Here is a 7,795-nt window from a genome sequence, read left to right as displayed (position 1 = left end):
CACCCGAGAAAAGGGAACAAAAACGTTACTAGCAGAGGATGGTTTCGATCCATCGACCTCTGGGTTATGGGCCCAGCACGCTTCCGCTGCGCCACTCTGCTGTCTGTATTGTTGGGGTTTCACAAGTATATATTGTCATCTGTAATCCCGCCCCATTCTACAACCCCGGCAGCACCAACAGCCTGCGCAGGGTGACAGGAACACCCCATTAGCCTCAAAACGGGGGACAACGAATGAACTCAGTGTGGTGCCCACTTGCTGTTATAGCTTTGACCTTCTCCCAGGAACACAGGCTAAGTCCCCACTGTGCTGCTGAAAGCAGAACAGAGACAAAGCCCATCTGGTATCTTCTGCTTTTTGGCTTGCCTGGTAGGAGCCACCATTCACCTGTGGTATACAACCACCCGTCCATCAGATTTTAGGAAAACAGGCAAGCATCTTATGGAGAACATATAGGAAGCCAGGTGGGTGGATTTTTGCACAAGTTTCTCACAAATTCGGGAGCAAGATTTCCCAAATTGCTGTCAGTAGGAGATATAATTTGGAAAAAAACCTAGATGAGAACATAAAGCCTGGGACTAGGGCTACTCAGCACATCACACACCTTGTGTCTGCCTTGGACAGCACTGATGTGTTCACAGCTGCCATGTGGCAGCAGGACTCTGGCATAAAAAGAGGATGTGCTGTCAGCACTGCAATGTGACTCATTTTGAGGAGAAGCTGAGGATTTCACCCATGTGCTTACCCAGCACAGAGCATGTTTTGCCCTGAGGGGTTGCTGGCTGTGACTTCATCCCTCTTCAGTCCCACAGCCTCTTTCTAACAGGCACAAGGAAGTGAGGTGGACCCCTGGGATGTTGGTGTTTTGCCACATCAGTGTTACACAGACTCTTTTGGTTAAACTTTTTTTCCTTTTCTTGGTCTTGGAGTGACCATCTCCCAAAGGTTGTTGACCCTATTGGGATGTTCCTGCCTTGTACCATCAGTATCTTGCTGCTGGGGGTACTGAGGTGTGTACCATGGCCATGGTCAATGAAAGAGACCTCTCACCTCTGAGACACTTTTGTGTCCAAGAACTGGGCCACTGCAGATGCTAATGAAGGTGGAGAAGCCTCCTTCATTTTCTTGGTTTGAAGGACAGGTATCTGTCAAGGAAGGTGGGAACCTTCCTTGAAGTGAAAAAAAAATACAATTCTTTTTTCTCCCAGTTATCGTAACTGTGAAATTAAGGAGCTTTCAGGCAAAGACATGGAGAAAGGATTAACAGTTCTTCAGTAGTACGTGTGTGTAACAGGGCAGACAAACCCCAGCTCTGGCCCTGGCACAGACCGAGCACGATCCCAGTGCCAGCCTCTCCCCTTGCTGCAGTTCCGGGCCCGGCCGCCAGGGGCGCTGCTGGCTCCGGGCCGGGCAGGGCGGGTGCGGTGATTCCCCCGCGCCTGCAGGGGGCGCTGTGGCGCGGCCCGGCCGCCGCTCCCTCACGTGGTGATGGCGGGCGGGCCCGACAGAGGTTCAGGGCCGCAGCAGGAACCTCGGAGCGGCGGCTGGGACGAGCAGATCCCAGAGTTGTGAATGAAATCTGTCAGAAACTCCGCAGCTGTAGCACGAGCCACAGGGCAGGGAGGATAAGTGTGTGAATTCTCTCATTTGTATAAATTCTCTCATTCCTGTGGATGAAAATGTCTGCTGGCCTGGCCAGCTGCCAGACTCTCACCCAGCTGTCTCCCACTCCAGCTCCTCAGGAGGACAGGGGGAGAAAATGAGATTAAGAATCTCATGGGTTAACATAAAGACAGGCAGATCATTGACTAATTACCATGTGGGCAAACTAGAGTAATTTGGGGAAAAATTAACTTACTTCCTTGCCAATCAAAATAGATTGGATGGTAAAAACCAAACCAAAACTACATCACCTTCCCCCTACCTTCCCTTTTTTCATGGGTTCCATTTCATGGTACTTTTATGGATGATCTGGACAAGGGGGTGGAGTGCACCTTCAGTAAATTTGCAGATAAAATTGGAAGGAGTGTGGATCTGGTGGGGGGCAGGAAGACTCTGCAGAGGGATCTGGACAGGCTGGATTGATGGGCCAAGGCCAATGTTTTGAGGCTCAACAAGATGAATTGCTGGGTCCTGTGCTTATGTCACAAGTCCCTGGAACACTCCAGGCTGGGGCAGTGGCTGGAAAGTGCCTGGAGGGGAAGGACTTGGGGATGCTGGCTGACAATGGATGAACCCAGGTGTGTCCAGGCAGGCAAGAAGACCAATGGTCGCTGGTCTGTACCAGCCATAGTGTGTCCAGCAGGACCAGGACAGTGAGTGGCCCTGTGCACTGGGCACTGGTGAGGCCACAGCTCCAATCCTGGGGTCAGCTTTTGGCCCTTCATGACAAGAGAGACATTGAGGAGCTGGAACGTGTCCAGGGAAGGGAACGGAGCTGTGGAGGGGTCTGGAGCCCCAAGAACAATCAAGGGAGGCTCAGCCTGGAGAAAAGGAGGCTCAGGGGGGACCTTCTTGCTCTCCACAACTCCTTGATGTGATATTGTATCCAGGTGGGGGTTAGGCTCTGATCCCAAGCATCAAGCAACAGGAGAAGAGCAACTGGCCTCAAGTTGCTCTTCTTCAAGCCTCTTGCCAGGGGAGGTTTAGATTGGATATTAGCAGAAAGTTCCTCACTAAAAGGGTTGTCATGCACTGGCACAGGCTACATAGGGCAGTCAGCATCCCTGGAGGGATTTAAAAGATGTGTGGATGTGACACTTGGGAGCATGACTTACTGGTGACCTTGGCAGTGCTGGTCGGTCTTGAAGATCTTAAAGGTTCTTTGGAATCTAAAGGATTCTGTGATTAATTCCTGAAACTTTTATCTCCTCCCTTTAATGCCCAGTTGGGGGTTGTGGTCAGTTCATAGCAGTTTGCCTTTGCTATTTATTCCTCCTCCCATTTTTCTCCTGCTCCAGTGTACATCCTCTCAGGGCAGCAGTCCTTCAGGATAAATCTGGTCCAGTGTGGGCTGTCTCCAGGCCTGCAGTTCTTTTGGGGAATGGTCCACTTTCAGGATTCAGGCAGGCAGAAGTGTACCTGACAGGTCAGGGTCTGCAGCTGTGTGGTTGGACATGCACGTGCTCGACCCATACAGCCTGTCATGCTGCTGGGCCTGGCAAGCTTCCACCCTTTTTTTTTTTTTTTTTGGCAATAGCTGTGAGCCATTGCTCCATCATCCTCCCCTGAGCCTCCAGAGCTCCTGTCCTCTGCTTGTCTCTTCAGAGGATTCCTGCAGTTTGTGGGGTGGGTATGTGCACGCCTGGGTGTGGGTGGAAGTGTTTTGATTGGTCACAGAGGTATATTCACTAAAGCATCTGGCTGGCAGTTTACAGGACAAAAGTGCATAAGCTAATTAAGAATTCTCATTTTTCAAATCTTCATGCTCAATCTGAGCATGCAGAAATGCAGTTATGATAGCCAAAGCTGAAATAGAATTGCATCTGGTCAGGGATGTTAAAGACAACAAGGAGGGTTTCTGTAAGTACCCACGTGACAAAAGGCACACACAGCTCATTGGTGAATGAGCTGGAGAGCTTGATGGTGCAGGACATGGAAAAGGTTGATACACTGAATGACTCCTTTGCCTTGGTCTTCACTAGCAAGCCAAGCTTCAGGAATCCCAGGCCTGAGAGATCAGAGGGACTCTGGGGTAATGATGGTGCATCCTTGGTGAAAGGGGATCACTTTCTTGGTGAAAGAAGATCAGATCAGGGAATAACAGACATACATAACTTATAGAATCGAAGAATTAGAGAAGCATGGAATGGTTTGGATTGGAAGGGACCTTAAAGATGATCTAGTTCCAATCCCCCTGTCCATGAACCTGCCCATGAACCCATGTGTACTTACAGCACAGGCTGATGTCATTGTCAGGCCATTTTCAATATTTTGAATGATCATGGTGACTGGGAGAGATGCCTGAGGACTAAAATAAGGCAAAAGACTCCTGTCTTTGAAAAGGGTAAGAGGCCCCAGAGAACTACAGGCTGGTGGTCAGCCTCCCTTGGTCTCTAGGAAAGTGAGGGAGTATCTGAGCTGCAAGCAGCCCCAATAAGAACAGCCCTACATATGGGTTGGTGACACAGGGTGTCTGAGACATGCAGTCATGACTGTTAACCAGGTCATTCCAAATGAAGATCCCACATGTACCACAGTTTGTATTCAAGAAAGAGTCCTACATATGTAATGACTGTGTCTTATGAACACAGACATTGTACGTACCAGCATCCCCTCTGAAGGGGAATGACAAACCATTTGATCAGCTGGCACTGCAGAGGTGGAAAAGGTGGAGGATGGAGAGCAATTTCACCCTAATGTTACACCGAGACATTTTATAAAGAACAGACCTCCTCCCACTCTACCCCCAAATTGCATAACTGGCCTCATGAAGTGCAGTTCATGCCTCGGTCCCCACCTGAGCATTGTCAGTCTTCATCATTACCATGCCACAGCAGCATGCATCTCTTGCCAGGTGCAACCAGCTGCAGCAGCAACACTGAAAATCCCTCTCATCTGGCTCCTATACCAACAATGAGGAACCCAGCCCAGAGCCACCTCAGCAAGAAAAAGACACTGGTGGAAGCAGTGTCCTCCAGGGCCCCAAGACCTGATGCTGTGTGGATATTTTTCATTACCCTCATCTGAACCCCTGGAAAGGGTCCTGGGGAGAACCGGGCACGAGAAGAAACCTGTCCATCAACACAGGGTGTGTCATGGCAGGGAGTAGAGGGCCGGAGCTGTGGTTTGTCATCCAGAGTTGCAGAGGCACGACAAGAAAATCAATGCTGCGTTGGCCGGGAATCGAACCCGGGTCAACTGCTTGGAAGGCAGCTATGCTCACCACTATACCACCAACGCATCCCTGTGTTCATGGGCTGCCTGCTCCTGCACTTCACATTCCAGCCAGCTCCAAGCACAGGCTGGCTCTTTTTATGTGCATTGCTACAAGCTGCCAGAGTATGGGTGTTTCTGTGGGTAAGATATTGGCTGGAAAACTCAAGCTGGGCTAGACAACCACTAGAGAAAACCAGCACCAGGGAGTGTCCAGGCTTGGAGCAGGACCCTGGACAGATCAGGACTGAGATGCAGGCACAGGCTGCACAGACCTATGGTGTGTGTCTGGGAGAGATGGATCTGGGTGTCCAGCAACAATCTCCAGTCCTGAGCAGCCAGAGAAGAAGAAAAGGATCAGACAGCCTCCCTTGTTTGTGTGAGTGCTGGTGGTGCTTTAGGGGATGCTGGTAACGCCATCACACACTGTGGCAGTGTAGGTGCATTTGTGGGGCCATGCCTGTGGTGGGGTAAGCACAGTCAACTGCTCACCCAGTTGCTCACTCCTGCTCCATCTTCCTTGAATGATAAGGATAGAAAGTAAGATGAGAATTCTTCTAGGACAAAATAAATACTGGGACATGGCTTTGCAAATACTATTGTTGGCAAAGCAGACACAACTTGGGGAAATTAATGTTTGGCCAATTGAAAAGGTTCACATAATGAGTAACAAGAAAAACCCAAACAAACACTAAACACAGCCTTTCCTTGCTCTTATCCAGATCAGCTTGTCTGCTTCACTCAACATTCTTGTAACCAAAGTACCATGGCATTATGAATTTTCCCTCTGCTCTTCCTGACCCTTCTTTCTTTCCTCCTCTCTCTGTCTGGCATTGTCTACCCTCTCTGCATTATGTTTTCATGGAGGCCACAAACTGCTGATAGCTCAGAAGTCTGACATGGACATGGAACCATCTGTGTGCAGCACACTGCAGCCCACAGAGCAGCACCTCTTCCCACAGAGAGCACCCTGCAGCATTCCATATCACCTCCAGTCTCAACACCCAGCCACCACTAGCCAATACAGCGTCCCCTGGGAATACCTGCTTGGCCCTGATCCTGGATCTCCCTATAAATGGTCACAGCAGCAAACAGATTAGGAGAAAGAATGGTTCCAGATCTTTGAGTCAAGCACACACTGGGAAACTGAGGACTGAGCTGCCTGCAGGGAATTGAGGAAGACCTGTGTGCCCATGATACACAGGGCCTTGTGGGGGAAGCTGTGCCCGCTGCTCCACAGCCACCCGTGAGCCATGCCAGGTAGCAGGGGAAGAGGGTAGAGGATGCCATCCTGGAGCAGAGCCATTCCCAAAGGAAGCCATGAGCCTGTGGCAGGCCAGTACTGGAGTAGGATCCTGGCAGGACCTGTGGAAGTCTGGAGAGAGGAGCTCACCTGGAGCAGGCTCCTGCTAGGATTAATGATCATGTGGACTCCCACCAGGGTCTGCCTGGTCCCAAAAGGCCCCACAGTGTCACTAGGGCCCTGGGTTCCACCAGGTTCCGTAGAGTCACAGTGCTCCTCAGACTTCTGTCAGGTTCTGTAGCTTTCCCACCGTCTCCAGGGTTCCCTGAGTTTCCATGGTGTCACAGTGCCTGAGATCTGTGAAGTTCCACAGCATCACAAGGGTCTCCTGGGTCCCACAGGGTCACAACACACCATGGGTTCTGTGCAGCCCTGCTGTGTCACAATGGCCCCTCACTTCCACAAGCCCTCAGTGTCCCAGTGGCCCCTTGGCTGCAGGAGCAGGTGGCTGGGAGCTCCTGCCCCCCAGCAGCTGGAGGAGAAGCAGCAGGGACAGCGTGCAGACAGTGCCATGCCTGACCCCCTCCCTGCCACAGCTGTGGTGTGTCACACCTGCTCCAGTGCTTGGGTGTGCAGGTGACACTGACGTCATGGCTCCTCCTGGGGTGACTCCCTGGGGAAGGAGGCCAGCAGGGATTCATTGCCCACATGCTGCAGCTCCCTGAGCCCGGTGACACTGAGCCCCACTGCCAAGCCAGCCCTCTCTGGGAGAGAGCCAGGGCCATGCCACCCCCCAAGCTCTCTGTAAAGCCCAGCTTTGGTAGTTTCAATGCCCAAAGCCCAGTGCTAGACAGTTTGCCCCTCACATTTCTCTCTAGAACTGACCCAGAAATGTCTGATTTGTACATGTGAGAAGGATGGTGCATAGTCCCAGCACGCTGTGTGCACTTTAGAGGCTGCTAGGAAAAGAGGGTAGTTTAGTAAAGCCTTTTGTCCTGACACTTCCTTCTCTGGCAGATACAGATGCTTCAATAAGGCAACAATGAAAGTGTTTGAAAGTGATTGTGTTGTGAAAATCAGGTTTCACAGGGAAGAGGGAAGGTCAGCAAATGCTTTGTCTCCTGGCACATTTCTCAGTCTGAACTGCAGCTGGAAATGCTTCACTTTAGCGATGGCCCCTGCCACCTTGAGAGAATGTGATGATGCTATATAAGGCAAGTGCAAATCACTAGTGTGTTTTGTTTAATTTAGAGACTGCAAAGGGAAGATGAAGGCTGGCATTGGCTTTTTGTTGTTGGACATTTCCTTTGGGAATACCTGCTGGACTTTTGGAAGGGGTTTGTGATGTGCAAGAGTGAGAGGGTAAGATGGTACGTGGAGCTTCAGGGAAAGCACACATCTCCATGGAGCTGGATGTAGTTCAGTGGGTGTGAGTTACATGTTCAGCAGCTGATCACACAAGAAAACATTCTAAAAGAAACATGCTGTGCTGGAATTGCCTTTTCTTTTGCAACCTATAAGCTGTGTACAGCTAACAACGAAATGATTCCTATTCTTTCACCGGTACATGCAGAATCACATTCTGTCAGTCACCAAGAGCCAGGATCCACAGTGGAGCTCTTCCACAAACTGCTCCCACACAAATGGGGCTGGGCCAAAAAAGCACTTGGCTTTTTC

General features: G+C 50.6%; 2 non-coding genes across 2 annotated transcripts; both read right to left on the bottom strand.

Annotated features, from left to right (window-relative positions):
- Positions 1-29: 29 nt before the first annotated feature.
- TRNAM-CAU (transfer RNA methionine (anticodon CAU)) lies at positions 30-101 on the bottom strand. Its single transcript has one exon. It is a non-coding gene; the product is annotated as a tRNA-Met (tRNA).
- A 4,729-nt stretch (positions 102-4,830) lies between these two features.
- TRNAG-UCC (transfer RNA glycine (anticodon UCC)) lies at positions 4,831-4,902 on the bottom strand. The gene has a single exon. It is a non-coding gene; the product is annotated as a tRNA-Gly (tRNA).
- Positions 4,903-7,795: the final 2,893 nt, after the last annotated feature.

The sequence above is a fragment of the Anomalospiza imberbis genome, chromosome 13, assembly GCF_031753505.1.
Source record: "Anomalospiza imberbis isolate Cuckoo-Finch-1a 21T00152 chromosome 13, ASM3175350v1, whole genome shotgun sequence".
Taxonomy (NCBI): domain Eukaryota; kingdom Metazoa; phylum Chordata; class Aves; order Passeriformes; family Viduidae; genus Anomalospiza; species Anomalospiza imberbis.
Note: the sequence above shows the minus strand (reverse complement) of the source record. Positions and strands in the feature narration are given on the sequence as shown.